The following is a 14302-nucleotide window of genomic DNA, read 5'->3' on the forward strand; positions in this document are numbered from 1 at the left end:
CACTTTCTACCTCAACTTTAACCCCGGGCACTTGAGCAACTTTTAAAACCTTAAATAGAGAATTTTTAAACTTTTCAAAAGTTCATACATATGAAACACTAGACTTCATAACTTCACGTTTATAAAGTTTTCCTTCTTGAAAAGGTCGATTTTTGCCTCATGGATTGGAAAATTAGAATTTATGTGAAGTCTTTCAAATACTCGACAATTTATGACAAATAAATATGCTTTATACAGCTGCTGAGTTTGAATGTTTTAAGAAAATTATAAATGACTTCCAGTTCTATTTGGATAGAACTTGTTGCTTTTAAAGCAATTACAAAGTTATAAAACATAATAAAAATACGGGTTAAAAAGTTAAATTTATAGCGCATGTTCTAGATATTATTACAAAGTTTATACTGGACAGCTAGAGTTGCACAAGTTTGACTTGAATGTTTGAACTTGACTTGAGTTTGACTTAATTTCAAGTCAAACTCAAGTCAATCCTTCTGACAAATAATTCAAGTCAAGTCAAACTGGTCAATCTTACAAGTTTGAAAATTCAAACTGTTTGTCAAACTAGTTTGAAAGAGTTTGAAAAATAATTTATTTAGTAGATATACTTTTTTGTCGAGATTGACATGATAGTTGCCAATTAAGATAGAAAATTAATAATGCAATGAGTGCCACTTAAATGTATCTTGATACAGGAAGCGATTATAATCAAAATAGGGTAAATTTTTTGAAAATGATTCCTGTATGCTTAGAATTGCTTGCTGGTAAGTTTCGTTTTATCGATATTACTTTTTTATATTTGAGTGTCACTAGATTATAACAAAGAATTTGTTGGATATTTTTTTATCATACCAAGTGTAATTTATTCTACTTTGGAAGCTTTAAAGTATTACGTATCGCAAGTTGGGGGAGGGTAACGCAAGTTAGTAAATGGACTAATTAAACATCTAAGATCTAACAACATCACAAGAAACACCAAATGCAAAATATACAAAACCCTGATAAAACCGGTCCTTATATATGGATCAGAGACATGGACACTGTCGAAAAGCGATGAGAACTTATTAGGTACGTTTGAACGAAAAATCCTCAGACACATATATAAAGGGATGAAAGAAAATGACGTATGGCGCAGAAGATATAATTTTGAACTATACGCAGTATACAACGAACCCGACGTCATAACATCCATAAAGATAGGAGGTCTGCGCTGGATGGGCCATGTTAAACGGATGTTGGAGACCGAAACAACAAAACATATAATGTGGTAAACACCAGTAGGGAGAAGGTCAACGGGAAGACCTAAACTTAGATACATGGAACAAGTGGAACAAGATCTGAAAACACTTTTGAGATTACCCACTGAAAGAACAAAGCAAGGAACAGAACAGCATGGCGGAAAATCCTAAAACAAGCCGGGACCCAAAAAGGGTTGTCGAGCTACTGATGATGATGAAGTTGGGGGAGGGGGTCATGTAAAACGTTACGGCGCGTTATACGGGGGGAGGGGGTTCGAACAGCGCGTTACATAACATTGTTTTCTAACTTAAATAAACAAAACTACGGAATTACAATCTCCCAACTTTTCAACTTTCGTTTATATTTTAGATAGAACCACTGGATTGTATTATATTGCCCCCTCACGCTCCGCTCATATTACAATATGACAATAGTATTCAAGTGAGAAAATCTTAAAATTTTTATTATTAGATCAAGCACAGTAACACATGTTTGCAATAAATAGTTGGACCTTTCTTCACAACAAAAGATGAAAAGGTACAGATGGGATAAAGAGGTTGTAAAATTGTGTTTCGATACTTGAACGGCCCCTTTAACAAAAATTTATGAAGGAACAACAAAATATTATATTTTTTATAGAGTAGGTTTAATGAATTTTTTGCGACTTTGCAATGTCGTCTTAAAGAATTAGTTCACTAATTGTCATTTTATAACACTGTTCTTTATTTTTACATAATACAAGTATGCACTTTTCAATTTTCATTTTCATTAAATATCAAATAAATCAGTATATTTATTTTTCTTAATTAATTATACTTCAACTACAGACTTTTACTCTTAATTTTTGCAGTGGAAGAGAACGGATACCTTTAAAATCAGACTCAATTTGATCTGGTACTTGTTCTGAGCCGAAAAATATTCAGGTTCAGATATTATTTTACAAAGCACACACTTCAAAACGAACGTAATAAATAAGCCAGCACATACTTCTTAATATGAACTACAAACTAATTTGCGGAGTAGCAGAGTACAGATTCAGACCTATCCAAATAAGTCAAAACAAAAGTGTAGGTGATTGGAAATAAACGCGTTGCGCAATATGATATTCAAACTTCAAACTGTTTGAAGAAGTTTAATTTCAAGTCAGTCCTAAAGATATCGAAATCAAGTCAAGTCAAACTTTTTTACAGAAAAAGTTTGGTTTTCAAGTCAAGTCAAGTTTGTTGAATAAAATCAAACTAGTTTGACTTGATGCATCTCTATGGACAGCCAGGAGGTCTTTATAATGCATTATTATATTACATAAATATAAACCAGGGCTTATCTGTGAAAAAACGGGTATTTTTGGATGTGAGAGGTGGCATTCGAATTTTTGCAGAAAAAGTTAGGTGGCAACTTCAATAATAATAATTGACTTATGCTCCTTGTCAAATATGCCCGGAACATTAATAAAAAAATTTAAATATTTAAAAATTTTGAAAATCATCGATTTTTTTCTACTTTTTTTCCTTATAACTTTAAAACGACTCGTTTTGGAACAAAGTCGTACAACAATAAAATAAAGATAATTAAATTTTGTATGATATACGGCTGGTTAAAAATGTCTTAAAGTATTACCCTTTCTGCAAAATAGCGCAATAAATACAAAATAAGGGGGCAAAATAAGCCTGTTGTTTTTCAATGTTTTTTAATCACTTTTGTTTAAATTAGAACCTTAGTAATTTGCTAAAAAAAAATTATAACATCCTTAAACAGTCCACCAAATTACATTAAAATCGACGTAATAGATTTTGCCTAATAATTTTGCAATCTAAATTTTTTTAAAAAGTTCAAATATTTTAAAAACTTTCTGAACAAAAAGTAGACCATTTAAAAGTTTGCTAATGTTTTGCATATAAAAAAGCGGTCTACCTCTCTAATACACCTTACAGAATTAAAATCGGGTTATTTAAGCACCTGCCTTTGCTAACTTGGAAAATAATAGTCCATAATAATAATTTTCTTACACCTTGTATAAAGATCTATTTAATTTGCACTAGACACGTTCTTAAAATACGTTTTTTAATTATTTAACTATTTTAATAAGTCATATTACTTTTTACTTTTATCCATTTATTGTATAATATAGTTTACCGAAGTTCAAACATTTATTTTGTATGATGAGAATATCTGTTTTAGTATGAAGATAAAGTTATGACTTTATTTATCACTTCTTTCATCCGCTGTGAGTGTTATGAGTTTACAAACAATACAGATTTGTAACGAAAACAAAGAGACATATTTCATTTTGATATGGAATTTAAGCTTGCTGTGCAACAAACTGGGCCATATATTATGTTTAACAATAATGAGTATGACAAACTCGTTGTCTCATGCGGAGCAACACCTATATGATAGCTGTCTTCATATGCAAATTGCGCATATTAACATACTGGTCTGTGCATCCACAAAGCCCTATTATTGTTAAAATGCAAGACGGGGAGAATTATTTGACAAAACAATATACATAGTGTATCGAAATTAAACTACTGTATTATCTCTATCGAAATAAAACCAATAATATAAAGATACACTCTTTATTTGAAGTTTGTGCCTACTGTCAATATTATGTCAGTTTTATTAGTTCAATAAAATTAGCAATGCTGATCGCCAACTTACTTTTTACTTTTTTAAGTATAGATCCGACTACAGTAGTTCTTCTGCCCAGTAGTGATGTTGATTATAGTTACTTTCGAGTAATCGTTACAAATCGTTACTTCTGTATAAAGTAATCATTACTTTGATTACTTTTGTTACTTTTGTATTTGAGTACCGGTAATCATAATATGAAGAATCGCATTTCTCAGTACATATTTTGTATTAGTAGGATATTTTGATTACTATGATTACTTCTGAATTTGAGTACCGGTAATCATATTAGTCCAGGGCGCATCTGTTTTGAGATGGACGTTGAGAGGTGACTCAAATTTTTTTGCAGAAATTGCTTGAAAATAACTCAAATAATAATATTTGAGTTATCCTCCCACTCAAAATGATCCGAAACATTGTTTAAATAATCAAAATATCAAAATATGAAGGAAAAATTCGATTTTTTTATTGGTTTTTTGATTATAACTTTAGAAATGTTCAATTCTGAGAAAAGTTGTACTGACATAAAAGTTGTGTAATTAAATTTTCTATAATATAGAATTGATTAAAAATTTAAAAAATAGTCACCCTTGTTGAAAAATAGCAATAATTGCGAAAAGAACCATACAAAAACAAGTATTCCCATTTTACGTTTTTCAACCATTTATGCTACAGTTAGGACCTTCATATTTTATCCAGAAAAACTTTATGATATAGTAAAACAACACTGTAAATTTCATTAAGATCGGTTTAATAGATTTTGCAAAATATATTTTGCAATCCTGCTTTCGCAAAAAAAATTAATTTTTTTAAAATGTTGCAGGACAAAATAAAGCAGATAGCAAGTTGAATTTTTTTTACTTATAGAAGTATACTGCACCTTTCATTTTCAATTTGCAAAATTAAAATCGATTAATTACCACGGCGTCAGGAATTTTTTTAAATACACATTAATTTTTGGTGCTACGCGCAGGACAGCGGTGCTCGATTCACACAAGCTGATTTCCACCAAAATTTCTTCTAATCTTTATCTAATATTTTATTTTCTTACTCTATATTTTGTTGTATTTTAATATTTTAATTCCACAAAAATCAAACTAATTTTATTATTGCTTGTGAAATATTGTTTAAACAATTGCATATGTTTACAAATAATAAACTTTTATTCTCTAAATTAAAATATATGAACAAACAAAGTTTTTGCTAAAAAAAGTGTTATTTCAAAGGATAGAGTATGTGTTTTTATTTTGCAATAAACAAATTTATTTATTTATATCGAAATGTAATAAAAATTCAAATGTATCAATCATTATCAAAGGTCATTGGAATGCCCAATCAGAGCAAACTATCCGCTGTCGGTATTTCTGAAAATCTGAAATTTCTGACGCCGTGGTAGTAAATCGATTTTAATTTTGTAAATTTCAAATGAAAGGTACAGTACACTTCTATATGCAAAAAAAATTCAACTTGCTATCTGCTTTATTTTCAGTCCTGTAACATTTTGAAAAAATAATTTTTTTTTGCGAAAGCTGGATTGCAAAATTTATTTTGCAAAATCTATTAAACCGAACTTATTGAAATTTACAGTATTGTTTTACTGGGCCATAGAGTTTTTCTGGGTTAAATATGAAGGTTCTAAGTCTAGCATAAATGGTTGAAAAACGTAAAATGCGAATACTTGTTTCTGTATGTTTTTTTCGCAATTATTGCTATTTTGCAACAAGGGTGACTATTTTTTAAATTTTTAACCAATTCTATATTATAGGAAATTTAATTATGCAACTTTTATCGCAAATGAATACTTTTGAAGTTATTATCAAAAAACGAAGAAAAAAATCGAATTTTTCCTTCATTTTTTGACATTTTGATTATTTAAACAAATTAGTCTAGGCGCCAAATAGAGGTCACCGTGTCATTTTCAATTCTGATGGACAAACTCAACGGTTTCTTATGGATTTTTGGCTGCTGATTACGAATTTCCAGGGGGGATTTCGAACCGACTGGTCAAAAAATTGTTATAAACAATTTAATTGTTTATAAATTGTTTATAATGCTCTGGCTCATAAACTAAAAGAAATAGAAAAAAATATTTCAAATAAAATTTGTTCCTTAATAAAAAACGAAGAAAGAACCGTTTACTAAACTTAAATACGATAATCAAAACTCAAGATATTGTAAAATTAGTGCACAATGCAAATTTCAAATTGCAAAATAAGTATTTTTCGAAGCTCTATCGATCGTAACTCGGCTTCTGCGCATGAAAATGAGCCCTATAAGGTGTCTTTTTAAAGCTTAATTAAGAAGCTTCCAAACAAAGTTTGTTAAATTATCTGATCTTCATTTGTTTTAAAGTTATACCCGTTTGAATTTATAATTTTCTCAAAAAAATTGTACATTAATTTGTTTATAAAGGTTTCAAGCAAACTTGAGCTATAAACATTTATACTTTAATTAACAATAATGATAAAACAACTTAAATGGAACAATTTGAGCTTACGAAAATGTTCGTAAGTTTATTTTTGGCTAAGATGTCGATATTTTAATGGCGCGCTATGAGGCGCAAGATTGGCTCACAGTCAAGTAAGTATGTATTCTTCGACGCTTTATCGATCGTAACTCGGCTTCTACGCAAGCAAATGAGCCAATATGTGATATCCATATAAAAATCGATGGAGTTCTTTTGCAGCATCATCATTGCATATAAAACGAGAATTTATGATGTGGCGGCATACACACAATTGACGGGCCTTGATGATGCTGCAAAAGAACTAGATCCACTTTATATGGATATCATATAGATAATTAGACTCTGAAGCCTCAAAAAGTTTTAGTTTTACTGCCTACAAGAACAGACTTGTACCACCATGTAACTGTTAAAATTTGGCTAAGAACTTATGCAGATGTAAAAAAGCTGATATTCCCTGTATATATCTCTATGCAGATTTGCAGATGCATAAAAAAAATGTTTGTAAAAATAGTACTAATAAATAATATCAACTCACTTTTTAGTTATACTTCTGAAATATTAGTTTTTAATGTTTTTTTTATTTAGTGCAAAAAATAGAAGACAAAGTAAATAGAATGAAAGGTGTTACGAGGTACAGTATGATGATTTAATTATAAGAATTATATGATACAATTTTATTAGGATCTTCAAAAATGAAAAATGAAGATAACGTATGTATACATAGAAATTATAATTTGCATCGAGAAGTTAGCGCGTGAACCTTTACGCGGTGAGCCGATCTTGCGCCTCATAGCGCGCGCCATTAAAATATCGACATCTTGGCCAAAAACACTCTTATGATCATTTTCATAACCTCAAATTGTTAATTTTGAGTTTTTCTATCATTATTGTTCATTAAAGTATAAATGTTTATAGCACAAATTTGCTTGAAACCCTTATAAACAGATGAATGTACAATTTTTTTAAGAATATTGTAATTTCAAACGGGTATAACTTTAAAACAAATGAAGATCAGGCAATTTAACAAACATTGTTTGGAAGCCTGTTAATTAAGCTTTAAAGCGACACCTTCTAAGACTCATTTGCATGCGCAGAAGCCGAGTTACGATCGATAAAGCTTCGAAAAATACTTATTTTGCAATTTGCAATTGGCATTGTGCACTAATTTTACAATATCTTGAGTTATAATTGTTAGATTTAAGTTTAGTAAACGGTTTTTTCTTGGTTTTTTATTAAAGAACAAATATTATTTAAAACATTTTTTTTTATCTCTTTTAGTTTATGATCCAGAGCCTTATAAACAATTTATAAACAATTAAATTGTTTATAACAATTTTTTGACCACTCGGATCGAAATCCCCCCTCGAAATTCGTAATCAGCAGCCAAAAATCCATAAGAAACCGTTGAGTTTGTCCATCAGAATTGAATATGACACGGTGACCCCTCTGGCGCCTAGACGTTCCGGACCTTTTTGAGAGGGAGGATAACTCAAATATTATTATTTGAGCTATTTTCAAACAATTTCTGCAAAAAAATTGGAGTCACCTCTCAACGTCCGAATGTACTAATATTTTTACAGATGCGCCTTGGTCTATATCGAGAACTGCATTTCTCAGTAGTTCGTATAAGATCCGATATAACAACGTTCTTCACCGATCTATTTAATGGATAGAAATTAAATGATATGTAATCTATTATGTTAAAAATTATTAAAAACAAGGGGTGCCCGACATAATTTTGTCCAGACTAATTAATAATTAAAAACGAATTTTTTTTATAAATTTTAATTTTTTGGCCCGGGCAGATATTATTTTAGATTTTTGGATCATAACAATAAAATACACATAGACCAAGGCATTTAGGAAAAAATAAATGATTTTTAGGGAAATAGTGAAACAGGAAAAAGTTTTCAATAGAAAAATACGTGGAAATGCATACTTGCAGTATAAAATACATCCAAAAGTACATAAACATCCATGAATAAATTGAAGAGCATAGGACTCAATGAGTCTCCCTGTCTTATTCCGCTGCCTATATCTATAGATTCTGTAAGTTGTCCATCTATTCTGACTTCCATTTTGTTGTTATGGCAGATTTTTTCAATAGTTTTTATGATATCTAAGGGAAATTCTCTATTATACAGAAGATGAATTACATCTGTGAGTTTTAACTCTACTCTGTCAAATGCTTTCTTCAAGTCAATCAGACATAGAAATACTGGTCTATTATACTCTAGTGATTTCTAAGTAAAATTTGCTTTATGACGAATATTGCATCGTTACACGATCTTCCAGTACGAAAACCCTGTTGTTCATCTGCTAAACTTATCTTCTGATTCATCAGGTCTTGTAAAAATTTAGTTGTAAGTTATAGGGTAGTATGTTACCTCTGTAGTTTTCTGGCTGCTGGAATAGTAGAATTAGTTCGCTTGTTCTCCATTCTTCCGGCATTTTATTGTGTTTTATGATTTTGTTAATTAATGTTCAATCTCAAGTAATCTGTTTGCATCAATTGGTGCTTCGGAGGTCGGTTCTGATTGCATATTCGTGTTCAGTGACCCCAAATACCACGAAATAAGAAAATCTGGCCCTTAATATACCGATTTTAACATGTTTATGCATTTTTCGATGCGTTTTAAAGACTTTAAAATGTAATAATGCATTTCCACTCATTTTTCTATTGTAGACTTTTTTCCAGAAGTCATCTTAATCCTAAATACAATGCAAAAAATGGCAAGTCTCTAGGTACCTACTATTTAAAAATAGATTTATTCCTGTGTTTTTAGTGTTAAATGCCCTGGTTTAATAAAAATAATGCCATACTTACATGTAAAATTAAAGTAGATGATCACAGTCTAGAAATATTATCATTTCTACATTTTTTCCGGTTAATTTAAGCTAGGTATTTTTTTTAGGCCTGATAATAGACCTGGATCCCGCGTAAGAAAAAAAGTTGATTAATAGCAAGCTGAAAATTTGTTAATAGCTTAACGGTGTCTAGTCGGACAAACATTGATGCACGGGAACACTGAAACAGGGGAAGTTTTAACGGTGGAGCATGATAAACGTGTCGTCCTGACAAGTTTATGATGGTGAAAAATAGCAAATTTTTTTTTAAATTTATTCAATAGCCAATGTTATATGATATATGAAAAAATGTTTGTCCGACAAAAAGGTTGGGCATTTTAACGAGTCCGACACGTAGAACATGTCACATCCCAGGAACTATGTTGGTGATGAATAGCAGTCTGATTTTTGCATGAGAGTTTAATAAAAGGTTAAAAAAGCAATTGGAAGTTATGTCGGACAAAATGAATGGGAAAATTTCCTAGTCGGACATTCTAAACATGTAAGATATAGACAAAAATGTTGGTGATAAATAGCAAGCTAATTTTGATTTGTTTATGTACAAATTATATTTTGTAACGCAAAAAGTTATATGTCGGACAAAAAGTTTGGGCAAATCGAAGGAAATAAATAAAAAACATTTTTTCAGAATGACTTCAGTCACATATTGATAAAGCTATTTTAGTTGTATATTATTATTTATATTCACATATTTGCATGTGCATATATATACATGCACACTCCAAAAAGAGTGAGGTAAGTATCAATGCATGTATATATTGCAAAACATTTATTTTTTTGGGTGGAGTTTGATCTAGATATTCTCAAAGTGACAATAAAAAATATCAAAGAACATGTGGAAGCAATCTCTTAGGGTTTTCTAATTACCTAGGCGCATCAGAAAGTACGGAAAATTTCCTACAAAAAACGTTGTATACATTTTTTTCCATACTCAAATATTAACCCTGTACACGACATTGAAAAATGTGAAGAGTCTAAAACTTCAGTTCTTATAAGAATAGACGTAAATATGACACATTATGCTTAGAAGTATGTATTAGAAGGCTGCATTTGTCAGTGTGACACTTTGTGCTATACAAAGTAGTATTTGAAAGTAAATGGTCTCTGAGTTTCTGTTTGCCACGTGTGTTGGAAATTAAAATCTATGTTAACTATGGAGTGTTTTTGTGTCTATTTTTGAGTGTCAACAGTTTAAATTTTAAGTCGCCAAATCAAAAGTGAAACCATTCAACGGAACATTTTTGAGTAATTTTCGAACATTTTACAAAGTTAGTAAAATACTTGGTCATCAATTCAATGAGGTTCAGTTGCCAGATAATTGTGAAAGTTCTATTGAATATCATTCTTCGTGCTATAATGCTTTGCTTGATTGAAAAAGGGTACGTAAATAAATTATTACTAAAATTGTATAACGTAATTTTTCTCAACTTTCTACAAATGAAATAATAATGTAATTAATATGTCACATGGCAAGAAATAATTTGCTGCCAAAATAAGTCGATTAGTTTAAATTTGAACTTACGATTGCAATTTATTATGAATTATTGTCAAAAGTGACAGTTTTTCTTAAATTGAAATGTATTCATAGACATAAGGGTAGACAGGGAATACAGTGCAAAAAGTCGATAGGTGGTCTATCTATCTCTTTTAACCAAGCGATCCCGCGCATGTGGCAGACAAAGATAGCTAGACCACTCAATCCATAATATAATTTGCCTGATCTACTATAAATGTATTACAGTGAGGTATCTAAATGATGTTGAGATAAATCGAAAGATATCGATTGTAATTGATTGCAGGTACTTTTGACATAGAATAATCACCCCTTATTGAAATTTCAAAAATTATTTTTTTAAATTGTCCGACTACAAAATCTACCCCTTATTTTTTCCGACAACAGTCATTCTTGGTAAATAATAATTTACTTAATTAAATTTCGTCTTTGTCGGAAAGCTATTTACCACCAGCATTTTTGTCTATATCTTACCTGTTTAGAATGTCCGACTACGAAAACTTCCCATTAATTTTGTCGGACAGAACTTCCAATTGCTGTTTTAACCTTTCATTAAACTCTCATGCAAAAATCAGACTGCTATTTATCACCAACATAATTCCTGTGATGTGACATGCTCTACGTGTCGGACTCGTTAAAATGCCCAACATTTTTGTCGGAAAAACATTTTCGCATATATTACATAACGTTGGCTATCGAATAAACTTAAAAACAATTTGCTATTTTTCACAATCATAAACTTGTCAGGACGACACGTTTATCACGCTCCACAGTTAAAACTTCCCCTGTTCCAGTGTTCCCGTGCATCAAAGTTTGTCCGACTAGACATCGTTAAGCTATTAACACATTTTCAGCTTGCTATTAATCAACTTTTCTTTCTTACGCGGGATCCAGGTCTATAAGAATACTGTGTATTAATTATTAAAATCTAATGTGTTGCATTTTTATTTTCAAAGGAACAAACATCTGTGAATTATCTACCTCGACAAATAGTATTTTATCGTAGAGATCTGTTTCTGGGTGCATGCTTTGTTAAATGATTTACTTCCCTCTGTTTCAGCTACTTCTCAGCGCCCTGTAATCCTGTAAAACTCTTCATAGCCTTCGCCCTTCATATATAAAATTTTAGTTAACTGTAGGTACTGATATCGAACACTCGTGGAATACCGGTGCGATTCCGATATCAACCGATTGCAGATACAATACTCAAATATGTACTCCCTCTGATACGATTGGTACGAAGTGATCAGAGTAATCAAAGTAACGATTTGCCTCTCTGTATAATAATCGTTACTTTTCGGCATTCGTAAGTAACGAGTACTTTGTAACAAATACAGTGGAACCTCGATAAGTCAGCCCTCGATAACCCGGAAGTCCGGCTAACCCGGACCGATTTTCATCAAATAAACATTTTGATTTTCAATATTTTGTATTTTGACAAGGACCCGATTTGGGCGTCGAAACGTTAATAAAATTATTTTTCAATTTAATTGTGGCTTCCCATCAAAATAGTTAATTATCAGACAAACCTTTCAACAATAAAAATGTGTGTAATATAATATTTGAGAGATAATGTGTATGTGTGTAATTTTAACTATATAATAGTAAAAATGACTCATAGCACACGCCGCAGAAACAACAGGCACCTGTCTGTAGTACCTATTCCTTTTTATTTCAAACTGTCTTAGCCTTGTTTAGGAAAGACTATTTAAAAAATGCTTTTATAAACAATGGTCTTTAGTTTTCACTGTTCTTAAATAACATAACATCCTTGTGACTGTATTGTGTGTCTTGTATTGTTCGCTTCAGTTTGTTTAAGTTTGTGTTTTGTGTTTTTTTTTAGTAATTTTGATGTGTAGGTACTGTGCATATTTATAAAAATATATTTCATGGTATTTCAATTCTAAGGGAGTTTATCTGTAAGTATACTGTATTTTATTAATTTTTACCATATTCTCCGGCTATCCCGGATTTTCGATAACCCGGATCGGCCGCGGTCCCGATTAATCCGAGTTATCGAGGTTCCACTGTAGTTACTTTTTCAACATCATTACTGCCCAGTATCGGGCTACCTCTACACCCTTTGTATTTGCAACCCACAAATCATCAAGAGTGCATCGTGATGGGCAAAGTCTGCATAATCTCAGGTGCTCCACATTCTGTATTTTCCCACATTTGCAAAATGCGTCGTTATCTGCCTTTATGCCCCATTTAATGAGGTTCTGTTTTACAGAGGCAACGTCGGTGCGTATGCGGTTGAGTCTCCGCCTATTCCTCCAGTTCAGGTTCATATCATTAGGTGGTTCCGGGTGTAGGGAACCACATAGGGTGTCATATCATTTCGGGTGGTTCGACACATACGTTTCTCATACACCTTTTCCTTGATTTAAGCCGGCTGGTTCCTGGTGGTTCGTAAAACCCGTATAATTGATACATTTTATCGAAAGGTGGCCTGAATTTCTCCACATATTGCGAGACGCATCTACGGTCTGATGGATATTCTACATGTTTTATTTAATGCTGTGGTGACTTATTTAGGTTTACCCCAGAAGGAACAAGCATGAGAAACGTAAGATCCCAGCTGTTGATTCTAAGACCTGTGGGTTTGCACCATTTACTCTCTAGAATATCCCTACAAGTTTCAGGAGAAAGTTGATTCTCAAGTAACCTTTTGTCTTGTATTCTGACAGTGGAATTTATATGTTAGTGAGTGGTCAAGTATACCCAACATACTTGGGACTCCAAAATATTTGGGTCTATCAGTATTTTCCTAGTGTTGTCCCTCCCAAGATACATTCAGTTTTACATGTGCCAAGTGGTTGTGGAGATGGAATATACATACTTGGGTTTTAGTAGGATTTGGTTTTAATGAGTTTTGTTTGTAGTAAATTGACATCATGTTTAAAGCTTCTTTCATTGTCGACTCTTCTTGTGAGAAAATTTTCGCTTTTACGGCGATAAGTACTAAGGTCGTCAGCTTAAACAAAACTCTCAGTTTGGGGGTGCATTGGCTGGTCATTAAATAGGTTGTTAAATGGACGGCGCCAGAATGCTTCGTTCTTCTTCAAGTGCCATCTTCGTTCCGAAGGTTGGCGATCATCAGGGCTATACGTATTTTCGAAACTGCTGACCGAAACAGTTCGTTGTTGCTACAGCTATACCATTCCCGTAGATTGGAGTTTCGTCTTCTTCCTATGGAACTTTTTCTTCCCTGCTATCTTCCCCTGTTATCTTCCCCTGCATAATTATTCGAAGCAGTTCATATGTTTCGCCTCTTGTAATGTGTCTCAAGTATTGCAGTTTTCGTTTTCTGATCGTAAATATGACTTCCTTTTCTTTATTCATTCTTCTCAAGACCTCGACGTTTGTGGCTCTCTCCGTTTATGATATTCTCAAGATTGTGCGATACATCCACAGTTCAAATGCCTCTATTTTTTTGGTATCAATCCTTTTCAGCGTCCATGACTCCATTCCGTAGAACAGCACAGAAAGTACGTAACATCTCATCAGGCGAAGTTTCATTTAATTTCATTTCATGCTTCGTTGAGGGAGGCCATTTTTTCGAGTTCTCCATCTGGTCTATTTTTTTA

Source organism: Diabrotica virgifera, chromosome 7, assembly GCF_917563875.1.
Source record: "Diabrotica virgifera virgifera chromosome 7, PGI_DIABVI_V3a".
In the NCBI taxonomy this organism is placed as follows: domain Eukaryota; kingdom Metazoa; phylum Arthropoda; class Insecta; order Coleoptera; family Chrysomelidae; genus Diabrotica; species Diabrotica virgifera.